The sequence below is a fragment of the Drosophila bipectinata genome, unplaced genomic scaffold, assembly GCF_030179905.1.
Source record: "Drosophila bipectinata strain 14024-0381.07 unplaced genomic scaffold, DbipHiC1v2 scaffold_47, whole genome shotgun sequence".
Taxonomy (NCBI): Eukaryota; Metazoa; Arthropoda; class Insecta; order Diptera; family Drosophilidae; genus Drosophila; species Drosophila bipectinata.
Genome location: NW_027222972.1, coordinates 7,501 through 28,242, shown reverse-complemented (window position 1 = coordinate 28,242; position 20,742 = coordinate 7,501). Strand labels below are relative to the sequence as shown.

Sequence of the window (20,742 nt, the reverse complement as noted above, 5' to 3'; positions counted from 1 at the left end):
ATTTAGTATAAAAAATCTTTATATGCTATATCTAAGAAAGCATATAAGGATTTATCACGGGTTGTCCACGTTTCCCTACTAATTGTGGCCTACTAACTGTTTCGTCATCTTATTAGTGACGTGAAAAATGAAAATAATATTTTTCATTTATATTGTTATAAGTCTTAAACCTTAAGACGGCGGGAGTTGAATTACTTTCGTTTAGGTAGCCAAATGCCTCGTCATCTTATTAGTGACGTGAAAAATGAAAATAATATTTTTCATTTATATTGTTATAAGTCTTAAACCTTATAACGGCGGAAGATGAATTACTTTCTTTTAGGTAGCCAAATGCCTCGTCATCTTATTAGTGACGTGAAAAATGAAAATAATATTTTTCATTTATATTGTTATAAGTCTTAAACTTTAAGACGGCGGGAGTTGAATTACTTTCGCATAGGTAGCCAAATGCCTCGTCATCTTATTAGTGACGCGCATGATTCAATTCAAGAGATTCCTTCTGTCCCTATTTAAAACCTCACGGATATTAAAAATATTAAACATATATTGTTATAAGTCTTAAACCTTAAGACGGCGGGAGTTGAATTACTTTCGCATAGGTAGCCAAATGCCTCGTCATCTTATTAGTGACGCGCATGATTCAATTCAAGAGATTCCTTCTGTCCCTATTTAAAACCTCACGGATATTAAAAATATTAAACATATATTGTTATAAGTCTTAAACCTTAAGACGGCGGGAGTTGAATTACTTTCGCATAGGTAGCCAAATGCCTCGTCATCTTATTAGTGACGTGAAAAATGAAAATAATATTTTTCATTTATATTGTTATAAGTCTTAAACTTTAAGACGGCGGGAGTTGAATTACTTTCGCATAGGTAGCCAAATGCCTCGTCATCTTATTAGTGACGTGAAAAATGAAAATAATATTTTTCATTTATATTGTTATAAGTCTTAAACCTTATAACGGCGGAAGATGAATTACTTTCGTTTAGGTAGCCAAATGCCTCGTCATCTTAATAGTGACGTGAAAAATGAAAATAATATTTTTCATTTATATTGTTATAAGTCTTAAACTTTAAGACGGCGGGAGTTGAATTACTTTCGCATAGGTAGCCAAATGCCTCGTCATCTTATTAGTGACGTGAAAAATGAAAATAATATTTTTCATTTATATTGTTATAAGTCTTAAACCTTATAACGGCGGAAGATGAATTACTTTCGTTTAGGTAGCCAAATGCCTCGTCATCTTATTAGTGACGTGAAAAATGAAAATAATATTTTTCATTTATATTGTTATAAGTCTTAAACTTTAAGACGGCGGGAGTTGAATTACTTTCGCATAGGTAGCCAAATGCCTTGTCATCTTATTAGTGACGCGCATGATTCAATTCAAGAGATTCCTTCTGTCCCTATTTAAAACCTCACGGATATTAAAAATATTAAACATATATTGTTATAAGTCTTAAACCTTAAGACGGCGGGAGTTGAATTACTTTCGCATAGGTAGCCAAATGCCTCGTCATCTTATTAGTGACGCGCATGATTCAATTCAAGAGATTCCTTCTGTCCCTATTTAAAACCTCACGGATATTAAAAATATTAAACATATATTGTTATAAGTCTTAAACCTTAAGACGGCGGGAGTTGAATTACTTTCGCATAGGTAGCCAAATGCCTCGTCATCTTATTAGTGACGCGCATGATTCAATTCAAGAGATTCCTTCTGTCCCTATTTAAAACCTCACGGATATTAAAAATATTAAACATATATTGTTATAAGTCTTAAACCTTAAGACGGCGGGAGTTGAATTACTTTCGCATAGGTAGCCAAATGCCTTGTCATCTTATTAGTGACGCGCATGATTCAATTCAAGAGATTCCTTCTGTCCCTATTTAAAACCTCACGGATATTAAAAATATTAAACATATATTGTTATAAGTCTTAAACCTTAAGACGGCGGGAGTTGAATTACTTTCGCATAGGTAGCCAAATGCCTCGTCATCTTATTAGTGACGCGCATGATTCAATTCAAGAGATTCCTTCTGTCCCTATTTAAAACCTCACGGATATTAAAAATATTAAACATATATTGTTATAAGTCTTAAACCTTAAGACGGCGGGAGTTGAATTACTTTCGCATAGGTAGCCAAATGCCTCGTCATCTTATTAGTGACGCGCATGATTCAATTCAAGAGATTCCTTCTGTCCCTATTTAAAACCTCACGGATATTAAAAATATTAAACATATATTGTTATAAGTCTTAAACCTTAAGACGGCGGGAGTTGAATTACTTTCGCATAGGTAGCCAAATGCCTCGTCATCTTATTAGTGACGCGCATGATTCAATTCAAGAGATTCCTTCTGTCCCTATTTAAAACCTCACGGATATTAAAAATATTAAACATATATTGTTATAAGTCTTAAACCTTAAGACGGCGGGAGTTGAATTACTTTCGCATAGGTAGCCAAATGCCTCGTCATCTTATTAGTGACGCGCATGATTCAATTCAAGAGATTCCTTCTGTCCCTATTTAAAAACTCACGAATATTAAAAATATTAAAAATATTTTCATATGGATATGCAATCGTATGGATATCCAAATATGTGTGGGAAAGTCGTACTTCCTATACGATAAATGACCGGATTGACGAAACCGTGTTCAAAAAGGTATATAGGGTAGGTGGTGTTCGGCCTACCAATATAATATTAAAATAATATTATATTAAACAGAAGATCGCCAGTATTAATATATAAGCATATGGTTATGAATACATATGCATATAACATATATGAAAATATATGAATATATAAAAAAAAATATATATGAATATGAAAATATTTATATGTATATGGAATATATGGTAGGTGATGATGTTAGCCTACCATATAATATATAATATAATAATTTAATTATATTATATTAAATATGGAAATATTAAAAATATATTAAAAATATTAAAAATATTTTCATATGGATATGCAATCGTATGGATATCCAAATATGTGTGGGAAAGTCATACTTCCCATACAATAAATGACCGGATTGACGAAACCGTGTTCAAAAAGGTATATAGGGTAGGTGGTGTTCAGCCTGCCAATATAATATTAAAATAATATTATATTAAACAGAAGACCGCCAGTATTAATATATGAGCATATGGTTATGAATACATATGCATATAACATATATGAAAATATATGAATATAAAAAAATATATATGGATATGAAAATATTTATATGTATATGAAATATATGGTAGGTGATGAGGATAGCCTACCATATAATATATAATATAATAATTTAATTATATTATATTAAATATGGAAATATTAAAAATATATTAAAAATATTAAAAATATTTTCATATGGATATGCAATCGTATGGATATCCAAATATGTGTGGGAAAGTCATACTTCCCATACAATAAATGACCGGATTGACGAAACCGTGTTCAAAAAGGTATATAGGGTAGGTGGTGTTCGGCCTACCAATATAATATTAAAATAATATTATATTAAACAGAAGACCGCCAGTATTAATATATGAGCATATGGTTATGAATACATATGCATATAACATATATGAAAATATATGAATATAAAAAAATATATATGGATATGAAAATATTTATATGTATATGAAATATATGGTAGGTGATGGTGATAGCCTACCATATAATATATAATATAATAATTTAATTATATTATATTAAATATGGAAATATTAAAAATATATTAAAAATATTAAAAATATTTTCATATGGATATGCAATCGTATGGATATCCAAATATGTGTGGGAAAGTCATACTTCCCATACAATAAATGACCGGATTGACGAAACCGTGTTCAAAAAGGTATATAGGGTAGGTGGTGTTCGGCCTACCAATATAATATTAAAATAATATTATATTAAACAGAAGACCGCCAGTATTAATATATAAGCATATGGTTATGAATACATATGCATATAACATATATGAAAATATATGAATATAAAAAAATATATATGGATATGAAAATATTTATATGTATATGAAATATATGGTAGGTGATGGTGATAGCCTACCATATAATATATAATATAATAATTTAATTATATTATATTAAATATGGAAATATTAAAAATATATTAAAAATATTAAAAATATTTTCATATGGATATGCAATCGTATGGATATCCAAATATGTGTGGGAAAGTCATACTTCCCATACAATAAATGACCGGATTGACGAAACCGTGTTCAAAAAGGTATATAGGGTAGGTGGTGTTCAGCCTGCCAATATAATATTAAAATAATATTATATTAAACAGAAGATCGCCAGTATTAATATATAAGCATATGGTTATGAATACATATGCATATAACATATATGAAAATATATGAATATATAAAAAAAAATATATATGAATATGAAAATATTTATATGTATATGGAATATATGGTAGGTGATGATGTTAGCCTACCATATAATATATAATATAATAATTTAATTATATTATATTAAATATGGAAATATTAAAAATATATTAAAAATATTAAAAATATTTTCATATGGATATGCAATCGTATGGATATCCAAATATGTGTGGGAAAGTCATACTTCCCATACAATAAATGACCGGATTGACGAAACCGTGTTCAAAAAGGTATATAGGGTAGGTGGTGTTCAGCCTGCCAATATAATATTAAAATAATATTATATTAAACAGAAGATCGCCAGTATTAATATATAAGCATATGGTTATGAATACATATGCATATAACATATATGAAAATATATGAATATATAAAAAAAAATATATATGAATATGAAAATATTTATATGTATATGGAATATATGGTAGGTGATGATGTTAGCCTACCATATAATATATAATATAATAATTTAATTATATTATATTAAATATGGAAATATTAAAAATATATTAAAAATATTAAAAATATTTTCATATGGATATGCAATCGTATGGATATCCAAATATGTGTGGGAAAGTCATACTTCCCATACAATAAATGACCGGATTGACGAAACCGTGTTCAAAAAGGTATATAGGGTAGGTGGTGTTCAGCCTGCCAATATAATATTAAAATAATATTATATTAAACAGAAGACCGCCAGTATTAATATATGAGCATATGGTTATGAATACATATGCATATAACATATATGAAAATATATGAATATAAAAAAATATATATGGATATGAAAATATTTATATGTATATGAAATATATGGTAGGTGATGAGGATAGCCTACCATATAATATATAATATAATAATTTAATTATATTATATTAAATATGGAAATATTAAAAATATATTAAAAATATTAAAAATATTTTCATATGGATATGCAATCGTATGGATATCCAAATATGTGTGGGAAAGTCATACTTCCCATACAATAAATGACCGGATTGACGAAACCGTGTTCAAAAAGGTATATAGGGTAGGTGGTGTTCGGCCTACCAATATAATATTAAAATAATATTATATTAAACAGAAGACCGCCAGTATTAATATATGAGCATATGGTTATGAATACATATGCATATAACATATATGAAAATATATGAATATAAAAAAATATATATGGATATGAAAATATTTATATGTATATGAAATATATGGTAGGTGATGGTGATAGCCTACCATATAATATATAATATAATAATTTAATTATATTATATTAAATATGGAAATATTAAAAATATATTAAAAATATTAAAAATATTTTCATATGGATATGCAATCGTATGGATATCCAAATATGTGTGGGAAAGTCATACTTCCCATACAATAAATGACCGGATTGACGAAACCGTGTTCAAAAAGGTATATAGGGTAGGTGGTGTTCGGCCTACCAATATAATATTAAAATAATATTATATTAAACAGAAGACCGCCAGTATTAATATATAAGCATATGGTTATGAATACATATGCATATAACATATATGAAAATATATGAATATAAAAAAATATATATGGATATGAAAATATTTATATGTATATGAAATATATGGTAGGTGATGGTGATAGCCTACCATATAATATATAATATAATAATTTAATTATATTATATTAAATATGGAAATATTAAAAATATATTAAAAATATTAAAAATATTTTCATATGGATATGCAATCGTATGGATATCCAAATATGTGTGGGAAAGTCATACTTCCCATACAATAAATGACCGGATTGACGAAACCGTGTTCAAAAAGGTATATAGGGTAGGTGGTGTTCAGCCTGCCAATATAATATTAAAATAATATTATATTAAACAGAAGACCGCCAGTATTAATATATGAGCATATGGTTATGAATACATATGCATATAACATATATGAAAATATATGAATATAAAAAAATATATATGGATATGAAAATATTTATATGTATATGAAATATATGGTAGGTGATGGGGATAGCCTACCATATAATATATAATATAATAATATTTATTATATTATAATAAATATGGAAATATTAAATTATTTTCATATGGATATGGATATGGATATGGATATGGATATACATATTCATATGGATATACTAAAATATACTGAAATATACCGATGAGTATATTTAGGTGAGGGTAAAAAGGCAAATAAATACCCAGCTTGACGAAAGTGTGTTCAAAAAGGTATATAGGGTAGGTGGTGTCGTCCTACCAATATAGTATATTATTTATATTATATGAATATACTAAAATACCGATGAGTATTTTTAGGTGAGGGAAAGAAGGCAAATAAATACCCAGCTTGACGAAAGTGTGGTCAAAAAGGTATATATGGTAGGTGGTGTAAGCCTATCTATATAATATAACATACTATATTATATATTATATATACACTATATTGTATACTTAGATAATATCGTTGAAGCGTCTACGTCTTATTATAAATTATAATTTGACAAGTTTCCAATTATTATCGTTAATTTCTGGTTCTAGGCAAATAAAAATTTCTTTTTATTATATCCTAGTAAGTATATGGAATTAAATTTAATTTCATATACGTATATGATAATAGTAGTAATATTATTATTATTATTATTGTATAAATAAATATGAATAAACTATATATATGAAAATATATAAATATATGAAAATTAAAAAGTGCTTAGTTTTATATCATATAAAACTAGACTTTTATATACAAAGAAAATAAATTTTAAATTTATTATCAAAATACATATGCGATAATTTTATTATAAAATTAAGCAAATATATATATGTGAATATATACAAATTGTTGTATGTGAAAATATAAAGATATTTTAGAATTAAATATATGCATAATATTGTATTTTATTAAAAAAAATATTAAAGAAGGCTTATATAAATAAAAAGACCGCCCGCTCATATAAATACCCTAACACAAACGAGGGTTTAAGAAAAAGCCATGAAAAAAATATACCCTGAGGTGTATGCGTTGGGCACCCGAGGGATATATTATAAATATATATATATATATATATATTTTAATAAATGAACGAATATTGAATGCCATATAATAATTGGCCAAATTCGTTAATATTTTAATTTATACAAATATTTGCAATATTTATTTTCTATATATCAATATGAAAATGAAATATATCAAAGATATAAACATTATTCTGGTTGATCCTGCCAGTAGTTATATGCTTGTCTCAAAGATTAAGCCATGCATGTCTAAGTACACACGCATTAAAAGTGAAACCGCAAAAGGCTCATTATATCAGTTATGGTTCCTTAGATCGTTAACAGTTACTTGGATAACTGTGGTAATTCTAGAGCTAATACATGCAATTAAAACATGAACCTTATGGGACATGTGCTTTTATTAGGCTAAAACCAAGCGATCGCAAGATCGTTATATTGGTTGAACTCTAGATAACATGCAGATCGTATGGTCTTGTACCGACGACAGATCTTTCAAATGTCTGCCCTATCAACTTTTGATGGTAGTATCTAGGACTACCATGGTTGCAACGGGTAACGGGGAATCAGGGTTCGATTCCGGAGAGGGAGCCTGAGAAACGGCTACCACATCTAAGGAAGGCAGCAGGCGCGTAAATTACCCACTCCCAGCTCGGGGAGGTAGTGACGAAAAATAACAATACAGGACTCATATCCGAGGCCCTGTAATTGGAATGAGTACACTTTAAATCCTTTAACAAGGACCAATTGGAGGGCAAGTCTGGTGCCAGCAGCCGCGGTAATTCCAGCTCCAATAGCGTATATTAAAGTTGTTGCGGTTAAAACGTTCGTAGTTGAACTTGTGCTTCATACGGGTAGTACAACATACAATTGTAGTTAGTACTATACCTTTATGTATGTAAGCGTATTACCGGTGGAGTTCTTATATATGTTTAAATACTTGTATTTTTTCATATGTTCCTCCTATTTAAAAACCTGCATTAGTGCTCTTAAACGAGTGTTATTGTGGGCCGGTACAATTACTTTGAACAAATTAGAGTGCTTAAAGCAGGCTTCAAATGCCTGAATATTCTGTGCATGGGATAATGAAATAAGACCTCTGTTCTGCTTTCATTGGTTTTCAGATCAAGAGGTAATGATTAATAGAAGCAGTTTGGGGGCATTAGTATTACGACGCGAGAGGTGAAATTCTTGGACCGTCGTAAGACTAACTTAAGCGAAAGCATTTGCCAAAGATGTTTTCATTAATCAAGAACGAAAGTTAGAGGTTCGAAGGCGATCAGATACCGCCCTAGTTCTAACCATAAACGATGCCAGCTAGCAATTGGGTGTAGCTACTTTTATGGCTCTCTCAGTCGCTTCCCGGGAAACCAAAGCTTTTGGGCTCCGGGGGAAGTATGGTTGCAAAGCTGAAACTTAAAGGAATTGACGGAAGGGCACCACCAGGAGTGGAGCCTGCGGCTTAATTTGACTCAACACGGGAAAACTTACCAGGTCCGAACATAAGTGTGTAAGACAGATTGATAGCTCTTTCTCGAATCTATGGGTGGTGGTGCATGGCCGTTCTTAGTTCGTGGAGTGATTTGTCTGGTTAATTCCGATAACGAACGAGACTCAAATATATTAAATAGATATCTTCAGGATTATGGTGTTGAAGCTTATATAGCCTTCATTCATGGTAGCAGTAAAATGTTTATTGTGTTTGAATGTGTTTATATAAGTGGAGCCGTACCTGTTGGTTTGTCCCATTATAAGGATACTAGCTTCTTAAATGGACAAATTGCGTCTAGCAATAATGAGATTGAGCAATAACAGGTCTGTGATGCCCTTAGATGTCCTGGGCTGCACGCGCGCTACAATGAAAGTATCAACGTGTATTTCCTAGACCGAGAGGTCCGGGTAAACCGCTGAACCACTTTCATGCTTGGGATTGTGAACTGAAACTGTTCACATGAACTTGGAATTCCTAGTAAGTGTGAGTCATTAACTCGCATTGATTACGTCCCTGCCCTTTGTGCACACCGCCCGTCGCTACTACCGATTGAATTATTTAGTGAGGTCTCCGGACGTGATCACTGTGACGCCTTGTGTGTTACGGTTGTTTCGCAGAAGTTGACCGAACTTGATTATTTAGAGGAAGTAAAAGTCGTAACAAGGTTTCCGTAGGTGAACCTGCGGAAGGATCATTATTGAATGAATCTTATCCGTTATTAAAATATTTATTATATATAAATATATAAATAAAAATTACCCAAAAATAAAAGACATATATATTATATTGAATATATAGACCATTTGTTGTCTTCAATATAAATTGCGTGTATATTTAATTAATATACATGCGTTGCGTGATGTATTGTTCATATTAAATTATGCGCATACATTGATAAATGCAACACCTAAAATATACATTGTTGTACCTGATATACAGGTTAATGCTTTATATAATATTAAAACAATATAAATTATATTTATATTGATTATATAAAACTAAGACATTTCGCAACAATTATTTTAGGTATATAAAAAAATTAAACATATTTTATATGTTTAAATATAGACGAATATATTGAATATAAATTGCGTGTATATTTAATTAATATACATGCGTTGCGTGATGTATTGTTCATATTAAATTATGCGCATACATTGATAAATGCAACACCTAAAATATACATTGTTGTACCTGATATACAGGTTAATGCTTTATATAATATTAAAACAATATAAATTATATTTATATTGATTATATAAAACTAAGACATTTCGCAACAATTATTTTAGGTATAAAAATAACTTTATTGAAGGAATTGATATATGCCAGTTAAATGGTGTATTTTTAATTTCTTTCAATAAAAACATAATTGACGAATTGTATATTTATATATATTTATAAAACTCTAAGCGGTGGATCACTCGGCTCATGGGTCGATGAAGAACGCAGCAAACTGTGCGTCATCGTGTGAACTGCAGGACACATGAACATCGACATTTTGAACGCATATCGCAGTCCATGCTGTTATGTACTTTAATTAATTTTATAGTGCTGCTTGGACTACATATGGTTGAGGGTTGTAAGACTATGCTAATAAAGTTGCTTATTATTATATATTTTTATAATGATATGCATATGGTATATTATTGGATATATTTATATATTCATAATATTAAATATAAAAGCAATTATCTCAAATATTTATAAAAGAAAAAATGAAGATATACAATTCTTTCTTTTTTCAATTCAAATAATACTGAGAAATGTCTAGCATAAAAAAAATTAAATTTTTTTTAACTAGAATTGTCTCTTATTTAAAGATGCGAAAATTGAAAATATATCAAATATATTGTTCTTCATAGAGATATATTGTTATATATATATATACATTGCTTTATACAACCTCAACTCATATGGGACTACCCCCTGAATTTAAGCATATTAATTAGGGGAGGAAAAGAAACTAACAAGGATTTTCTTAGTAGCGGCGAGCGAAAAGAAATCAGTTCAGCACTAAGTCACTTTGTCTATATGGCAAATGTGAGATGCAGTGTATGGAGCGTCAATATTCTAGTATGAGAAATTAACGATTTAAGTCCTTCTTAAATGAGGCCATTTACCCATAGAGGGTGCCAGGCCCGTATAACGTTAATGATTACTAGATGATGTTTCCAAAGAGTCGTGTTGCTTGATAGTGCAGCACTAAGTGGGTGGTAAACTCCATCTAAAACTAAATATAACCATGAGACCGATAGTAAACAAGTACCGTGAGGGAAAGTTGAAAAGAACTCTGAATAGAGAGTTAAATAGTACGTGAAACTGCTTAGAGGTTAAGCCCGATGAACCTGAATATCCATTATGGAAAATTCATCATTAAAGTTATAATATTTAAATAATATTATAGAAATAGTGTGCATTTTTTCCATATAAGGACATTGTAATCTATTAACATATATAATTTATCATAAAATATGACTTATAGTTTATTCAAATTATTATGCTTGCATTTTAACATAGGATAAATGTCATTAATTTGATAAAGTGTTGATAGATTAATAAGAATACAGTGCGTTAATTTTTCGGAATTATATAATGGCATAATTATCATTGATTTTTGTGTTTATTATATGCACTTGTATGATTAACAATGCGAAAGATTCAGGATACCTTCGGGACCCGTCTTGAAACACGGACCAAGGAGTCTAACATATGTGCAAGTTATTGGGATATAAACCTAATAGCGTAATTAACTTGACTATTAATGGGATTAGTTTTTTAACTATTTTATAGTTAATTAACACAATCCCGGGGCGTTCTATATAGTTATGTATAATAATATTTATATTATTTATGCCTCTAACTGGAACGTACCTTGAGCAGATATGCTGTGACCCGAAAGATGGTGAACTATACTTGATCAGGTTGAAGTCAGGGGAAACCCTGATGGAAGACCGAAACAGTTCTGACGTGCAAATCGATTGTCAGAATTGAGTATAGGGGCGAAAGACCAATCGAACCATCTAGTAGCTGGTTCCTTCCGAAGTTTCCCTCAGGATAGCTGGTGCATTTTAATGTTATATAAAATAATCTTATCTGGTAAAGCGAATGATTAGAGGCCTTAGGGTCGAAACGATCTTAACCTATTCTCAAACTTTAAATGGGTAAGAACCTTAACTTTCTTGATATGAAGTTTAAGGTTATGATATAATGTGCCCAGTGGGCCACTTTTGGTAAGCAGAACTGGCGCTGTGGGATGAACCAAACGTAATGTTACGGTGCCCAAATTAACAACTCATGCAGAAACCATGAAAGGCGTTGGTTGCTTAAAACAGCAGGACGGTGATCATGGAAGTCGAAATCCGCTAAGGAGTGTGTAACAACTCACCTGCCGAAGCAACTAGCCCTTAAAATGGATGGCGCTTAAGTTGTATACCTATACATTACCGCTAAAGTAGATGATTTATATTACTTGTAATATAAATTTTGAAACTTTAGTGAGTAGGAAGGTACAATGGTATGCGTAGAAGTGTTTGGCGTAAGCCTGCATGGAGCTGCTATTGGTACAGATCTTGGTGGTAGTAGCAAATAATCGAATGAGACCTTGGAGGACTGAAGTGGAGAAGGGTTTCGTGTGAACAGTGGTTGATCACGAGTTAGTCGGTCCTAAGTTCAAGGCGAAAGCCGAAAATTTTCAAGTAAAAATAAATATTACAATTATTGTGAAAATTATATACTTGAATAATTTTGAACGAAAGGGAATACGGTTCCAATTCCGTAACCTGTTGAGTATCCGTTTGTTATTAAATATGGGCCTCGTGCTCATCCTGGCAACAGGAACGACCATAAAGAAGCCGTCGAGAGATATCGGAAGAGTTTTCTTTTCTGTTTTATAGTCGTACTACCATGGAAGTCTTTCGCAGAGAGATATGGTAGATGGGCTAGAAGAGCATGACATATACTGTTGTGTCGATATTTTCTCCTCGGACCTTGAAAATTTATGGTGGGGATACGCAAACTTCTCAACAGGCCGTACCAATATCCGCAGCTGGTCTCCAAGGTGAAGAGTCTCTAGTCGATAGAATAATGTAGGTAAGGGAAGTCGGCAAATTAGATCCGTAACTTCGGGATAAGGATTGGCTCTGAAGATTGAGATAGTCGGGCTTGATTGGGAAACAATAATATGGTTTATGTGCTCGTTCTGGGTAAATAGAGTTATAATCATTTATGGTTGTAACTTGTTCCCCGGATAGTTTAGTTACGTATCCAATTGTGGAACTTTCTTGCTAAAATTTTTAAGAATACTAGTTGGGTCAAACCAATTAGTTCTTATTAATTATAACGATTATCAATTAACAATCAATTCAGAACTGGCACGGACTTGGGGAATCCGACTGTCTAATTAAAACAAAGCATTGTGATGGCCCTAGCGGGTGTTGACACAATGTGATTTCTGCCCAGTGCTCTGAATGTCAAAGTGAAGAAATTCAAGTAAGCGCGGGTCAACGGCGGGAGTAACTATGACTCTCTTAAGGTAGCCAAATGCCTCGTCATCTAATTAGTGACGCGCATGAATGGATTAACGAGATTCCTTCTGTCCCTATCTACTATCTAGCGAAACCACAGCCAAGGGAACGGGCTTGGAATAATTAGCGGGGAAAGAAGACCCTTTTGAGCTTGACTCTAATCTGGCAGTGTAAGGAGACATAAGAGGTGTAGAATAAGTGGGAGATATTAGACTTCGGTTTGGTATCGACAATGAAATACCACTACTCTTATTGTTTCCTTACTTACTTGATTAAATGGAACGTGTATCATTTCCTAGCCATTATACGGATATATTTATTATATCTTATGGTATTGGGTTTTGATGCAAGCTTCTTGATCAAAGTATCACGAGTTTGTTATATAATCGCAAACAAATTCTTTAATGAGAGATGCATTCATGTATTATCGATTTGAAAATTTGGTATAACTCCAATTACTCAGGTATGATCCAATTCAAGGACATTGCCAGGTAGGGAGTTTGACTGGGGCGGTACATCTCTCAAATAATAACGGAGGTGTCCCAAGGCCAGCTCAGTGCGGACAGAAACCACACATAGAGCAAAAGGGCAAATGCTGACTTGATCTCGGTGTTCAGTACACACAGGGACAGCAAAAGCTCGGCCTATCGATCCTTTTGGTTTAAAGAGTTTTTAACAAGAGGTGTCAGAAAAGTTACCATAGGGATAACTGGCTTGTGGCGGCCAAGCGTTCATAGCGACGTCGCTTTTTGATCCTTCGATGTCGGCTCTTCCTATCATTGTGAAGCAAAATTCACCAAGCGTTGGATTGTTCACCCATGCAAGGGAACGTGAGCTGGGTTTAGACCGTCGTGAGACAGGTTAGTTTTACCCTACTAATGACAAAACGTTGTTGCGACAGCATTCCTGCGTAGTACGAGAGGAACCGCAGGTACGGACCAATGGCACAATACTTGTTCGAGCGAACAGTGGTATGACGCTACGTCCGTTGGATTATGCCTGAACGCCTCTAAGGTCGTATCCGTGCTGGACTGCAATGATAAATAAGGGGCAATTTGCATTGTATGGCTTCTAAACCATTTAAAGTTTATTATTTATATTTTAAACGACAATGGATGTGATGCCAATGTAATTTGTAACATAGTAAATTGGGAGGATCTTTGATCACCTGATGCCATGCTAGTTACATATGAAAACATTATTTAATACAATGACAAAGCCTAGAATCAATTGTAAACGACTTTTGTAACGGGCAAGGTGTTGTAAGTGGTTGAGCAGCTGCCATACTGCGATCCACTGAAGCTTATCCTTTGCTTGATGATTCGAAATATAAAAAAAATGTAAATATGCATGTGTAAATATGTATATTTAGTATAAAAAATCTTTATATGCTATATCTAAGAAAGCATATAAGGATTTATCACGGGTTGTCCACGTTTCCCTACTAATTGTGGCCTACTAACTGTTTCGTCATCTTATTAGTGACGTGAAAAATGAAAATAATATTTTTCATTTATATTGTTATAAGTCTTAAACCTTAAGACGGCGGGAGTTGAATTACTTTCGTTTAGGTAGCCAAATGCCTCGTCATCTTATTAGTGACGTGAAAAATGAAAATAATATTTTTCATTTATATTGTTATAAGTCTTAAACCTTATAACGGCGGAAGATGAATTACTTTCTTTTAGGTAGCCAAATGCCTCGTCATCTTATTAGTGACGTGAAAAATGAAAATAATATTTTTCATTTATATTGTTATAAGTCTTAAACTTTAAGACGGCGGGAGTTGAATTACTTTCGCATAGGTAGCCAAATGCCTCGTCATCTTATTAGTGACGCGCATGATTCAATTCAAGAGATTCCTTCTGTCCCTATTTAAAACCTCACGGATATTAAAAATATTAAACATATATTGTTATAAGTCTTAAACCTTAAGACGGCGGGAGTTGAATTACTTTCGCATAGGTAGCCAAATGCCTCGTCATCTTATTAGTGACGCGCATGATTCAATTCAAGAGATTCCTTCTGTCCCTATTTAAAACCTCACGGATATTAAAAATATTAAACATATATTGTTATAAGTCTTAAACCTTAAGACGGCGGGAGTTGAATTACTTTCGCATAGGTAGCCAAATGCCTCGTCATCTTATTAGTGACGTGAAAAATGAAAATAATATTTTTCATTTATATTGTTATAAGTCTTAAACTTTAAGACGGCGGGAGTTGAATTACTTTCGCATAGGTAGCCAAATGCCTCGTCATCTTATTAGTGACGTGAAAAATGAAAATAATATTTTTCATTTATATTGTTATAAGTCTTAAACCTTATAACGGCGGAAGATGAATTACTTTCGTTTAGGTAGCCAAATGCCTCGTCATCTTAATAGTGACGTGAAAAATGAAAATAATATTTTTCATTTATATTGTTATAAGTCTTAAACTTTAAGACGGCGGGAGTTGAATTACTTTCGCATAGGTAGCCAAATGCCTCGTCATCTTATTAGTGACGTGAAAAATGAAAATAATATTTTTCATTTATATTGTTATAAGTCTTAAACCTTATAACGGCGGAAGATGAATTACTTTCGTTTAGGTAGCCAAATGCCTCGTCATCTTATTAGTGACGTGAAAAATGAAAATAATATTTTTCATTTATATTGTTATAAGTCTTAAACTTTAAGACGGCGGGAGTTGAATTACTTTCGCATAGGTAGCCAAATGCCTTGTCATCTTATTAGTGACGCGCATGATTCAATTCAAGAGATTCCTTCTGTCCCTATTTAAAACCTCACGGATATTAAAAATATTAAACATATATTGTTATAAGTCTTAAACCTTAAGACGGCGGGAGTTGAATTACTTTCGCATAGGTAGCCAAATGCCTCGTCATCTTATTAGTGACGCGCATGATTCAATTCAAGAGATTCCTTCTGTCCCTATTTAAAACCTCACGGATATTAAAAATATTAAACATATATTGTTATAAGTCTTAAACCTTAAGACGGCGGGAGTTGAATTACTTTCGCATAGGTAGCCAAATGCCTCGTCATCTTATTAGTGACGCGCATGATTCAATTCAAGAGATTCCTTCTGTCCCTATTTAAAACCTCACGGATATTAAAAATATTAAACATATATTGTTATAAGTCTTAAACCTTAAGACGGCGGGAGTTGAATTACTTTCGCATAGGTAGCCAAATGCCTTGTCATCTTATTAGTGACGCGCATGATTCAATTCAAGAGATTCCTTCTGTCCCTATTTAAAACCTCACGGATATTAAAAATATTAAACATATATTGTTATAAGTCTTAAACCTTAAGACGGCGGGAGTTGAATTACTTTCGCATAGGTAGCCAAATGCCTCGTCATCTTATTAGTGACGCGCATGATTCAATTCAAGAGATTCCTTCTGTCCCTATTTAAAACCTCACGGATATTAAAAATATTAAACATATATTGTTATAAGTCTTAAACCTTAAGACGGCGGGAGTTGAATTACTTTCGCATAGGTAGCCAAATGCCTCGTCATCTTATTAGTGACGCGCATGATTCAATTCAAGAGATTCCTTCTGTCCCTATTTAAAACCTCACGGATATTAAAAATATTAAACATATATTGTTATAAGTCTTAAACCTTAAGACGGCGGGAGTTGAATTACTTTCGCATAGGTAGCCAAATGCCTCGTCATCTTATTAGTGACGCGCATGATTCAATTCAAGAGATTCCTTCTGTCCCTATTTAAAACCTCACGGATATTAAAAATATTAAACATATATTGTTATAAGTCTTAAACCTTAAGACGGCGGGAGTTGAATTACTTTCGCATAGGTAGCCAAATGCCTCGTCATCTTATTAGTGACGCGCATGATTCAATTCAAGAGATTCCTTCTGTCCCTATTTAAAAACTCACGAATATTAAAAATATTAAAAATATTTTCATATGGATATGCAATCGTATGGATATCCAAATATGTGTGGGAAAGTCGTACTTCCTATACGATAAATGACCGGATTGACGAAACCGTGTTCAAAAAGGTATATAGGGTAGGTGGTGTTCGGCCTACCAATATAATATTAAAATAATATTATATTAAACAGAAGATCGCCAGTATTAATATATAAGCATATGGTTATGAATACATATGCATATAACATATATGAAAATATATGAATATATAAAAAAAAATATATATGAATATGAAAATATTTATATGTATATGGAATATATGGTAGGTGATGATGTTAGCCTACCATATAATATATAATATAATAATTTAATTATATTATATTAAATATGGAAATATTAAAAATATATTAAAAATATTAAAAATATTTTCATATGGATATGCAATCGTATGGATATCCAAATATGTGTGGGAAAGTCATACTTCCCATACAATAAATGACCGGATTGACGAAACCGTGTTCAAAAAGGTATATAGGGTAGGTGGTGTTCAGCCTGCCAATATAATATTAAAATAATATTATATTAAACAGAAGACCGCCAGTATTAATATATGAGCATATGGTTATGAATACATATGCATATAACATATATGAAAATATATGAATATAAAAAAATATATATGGATATGAAAATATTTATATGTATATGAAATATATGGTAGGTGATGAGGATAGCCTACCATATAATATATAATATAATAATTTAATTATATTATATTAAATATGGAAATATTAAAAATATATTAAAAATATTAAAAATATTTTCATATGGATATGCAATCGTATGGATATCCAAATATGTGTGGGAAAGTCATACTTCCCATACAATAAATGACCGGATTGACGAAACCGTGTTCAAAAAGGTATATAGGGTAGGTGGTGTTCGGCCTACCAATATAATATTAAAATAATATTATATTAAACAGAAGACCGCCAGTATTAATATATGAGCATATGGTTATGAATACATATGCATATAACATATATGAAAATATATGAATATAAAAAAATATATATGGATATGAAAATATTTATATGTATATGAAATATATGGTAGGTGATGGTGATAGCCTACCATATAATATATAATATAATAATTTAATTATATTATATTAAATATGGAAATATTAAAAATATATTAAAAATATTAAAAATATTTTCATATGGATATGCAATCGTATGGATATCCAAATATGTGTGGGAAAGTCATACTTCCCATACAATAAATGACCGGATTGACGAAACCGTGTTCAAAAAGGTATATAGGGTAGGTGGTGTTCGGCCTACCAATATAATATTAAAATAATATTATATTAAACAGAAGACCGCCAGTATTAATATATAAGCATATGGTTATGAATACATATGCATATAACATATATGAAAATATATGAATATAAAAAAATATATATGGATATGAAAATATTTATATGTATATGAAATATATGGTAGGTGATGGTGATAGCCTACCATATAATATATAATATAATAATTTAATTATATTATATTAAATATGGAAATATTAAAAATATATTAAAAATATTAAAAATATTTTCATATGGATATGCAATCGTATGGATATCCAAATATGTGTGGGAAAGTCATACTTCCCATACAATAAATGACCGGATTGACGAAACCGTGTTCAAAAAGGTATATAGGGTAGGTGGTGTTCAGCCTGCCAATATAATATTAAAATAATATTATATTAAACAGAAGATCGCCAGTATTAATATATAAGCATATGGTTATGAATACATATGCATATAACATATATGAAAATATATGAATATATAAAAAAAAATATATATGAATATGAAAATATTTATATGTATATGGAATATATGGTAGGTGATGATGTTAGCCTACCATATAATATATAATATAATAATTTAATTATATTATATTAAATATGGAAATATTAAAAATATATTAAAAATATTAAAAATATTTTCATATGGATATGCAATCGTATGGATATCCAAATATGTGTGGGAAAGTCATACTTCCCATACAATAAATGACCGGATTGACGAAACCGTGTTCAAAAAGGTATATAGGGTAGGTGGTGTTCAGCCTGCCAATATAATATTAAAATAATATTATATTAAACAGAAGATCGCCAGTATTAATATATAAGCATATGGTTATGAATACATATGCATATAACATATATGAAAATATATGAATATATAAAAAAAAATATATATGAATATGAAAATATTTATATGTATATGGAATATATGGTAGGTGATGATGTTAGCCTACCATATAATATATAATATAATAATTTAATTATATTATATTAAATATGGAAATATTAAAAATATATTAAAAATATTAAAAATATTTTCATATGGATATGCAATCGTATGGATATCCAAATATGTGTGGGAAAGTCATACTTCCCATACAATAAATGACCGGATTGACGAAACCGTGTTCAAAAAGGTATATAGGGTAGGTGGTGTTCAGCCTGCCAATATAATATTAAAATAATATTATATTAAACAGAAGACCGCCAGTATTAATATATGAGCATATGGTTATGAATACATATGCATATAACATATATGAAAATATATGAATATAAAAAAATATATATGGATATGAAAATATTTATATGTATATGAAATATATGGTAGGTGATGAGGATAGCCTACCATATAATATATAATATAATAATTTAATTATATTATATTAAATATGGAAATATTAAAAATATATTAAAAATATTAAAAATATTTTCATATGGATATGCAATCGTATGGATATCCAAATATGTGTGGGAAAGTCATACTTCCCATACAATAAATGACCGGATTGACGAAACCGTGTTCAAAAAGGTATATAGGGTAGGTGGTGTTCGGCCTACCAATATAATATTAAAATAATATTATATTAAACAGAAGACCGCCAGTATTAATATATGAGCATATGGTTATGAATACATATGCATATAACATATATGAAAATATATGAATATAAAAAAATATATATGGATATGAAAATATTTATATGTATATGAAATATATGGTAGGTGATGGTGATAGCCTACCATATAATATATAATATAATAATTTAATTATATTATATTAAATATGGAAATATTAAAAATATATTAAAAATATTAAAAATATTTTCATATGGATATGCAATCGTATGGATATCCAAATATGTGTGGGAAAGTCATACTTCCCATACAATAAATGACCGGATTGACGAAACCGTGTTCAAAAAGGTATATAGGGTAGGTGGTGTTCGGCCTACCAATATAATATTAAAATAATATTATATTAAACAGAAGACCGCCAGT

General features: G+C 30.7%; 3 non-coding genes across 3 annotated transcripts; all 3 read left to right on the top strand.

Moving 5' to 3' along the window:
• Positions 1-7,634: 7,634 nt before the first annotated feature.
• LOC138927649 (small subunit ribosomal RNA) lies at positions 7,635-9,629 on the top strand. The gene has a single exon (XR_011444097.1). It is a non-coding gene; the product is annotated as a small subunit ribosomal RNA (ribosomal RNA).
• A 707-nt stretch (positions 9,630-10,336) lies between these two features.
• Positions 10,337-10,515, top strand: LOC138927646 (5.8S ribosomal RNA). Its single transcript, XR_011444094.1, has one exon. It is a non-coding gene; the product is annotated as a 5.8S ribosomal RNA (ribosomal RNA).
• A 319-nt stretch (positions 10,516-10,834) lies between these two features.
• Positions 10,835-14,784, top strand: LOC138927644 (large subunit ribosomal RNA). The gene has a single exon (XR_011444092.1). It is a non-coding gene; the product is annotated as a large subunit ribosomal RNA (ribosomal RNA).
• Positions 14,785-20,742: the final 5,958 nt, after the last annotated feature.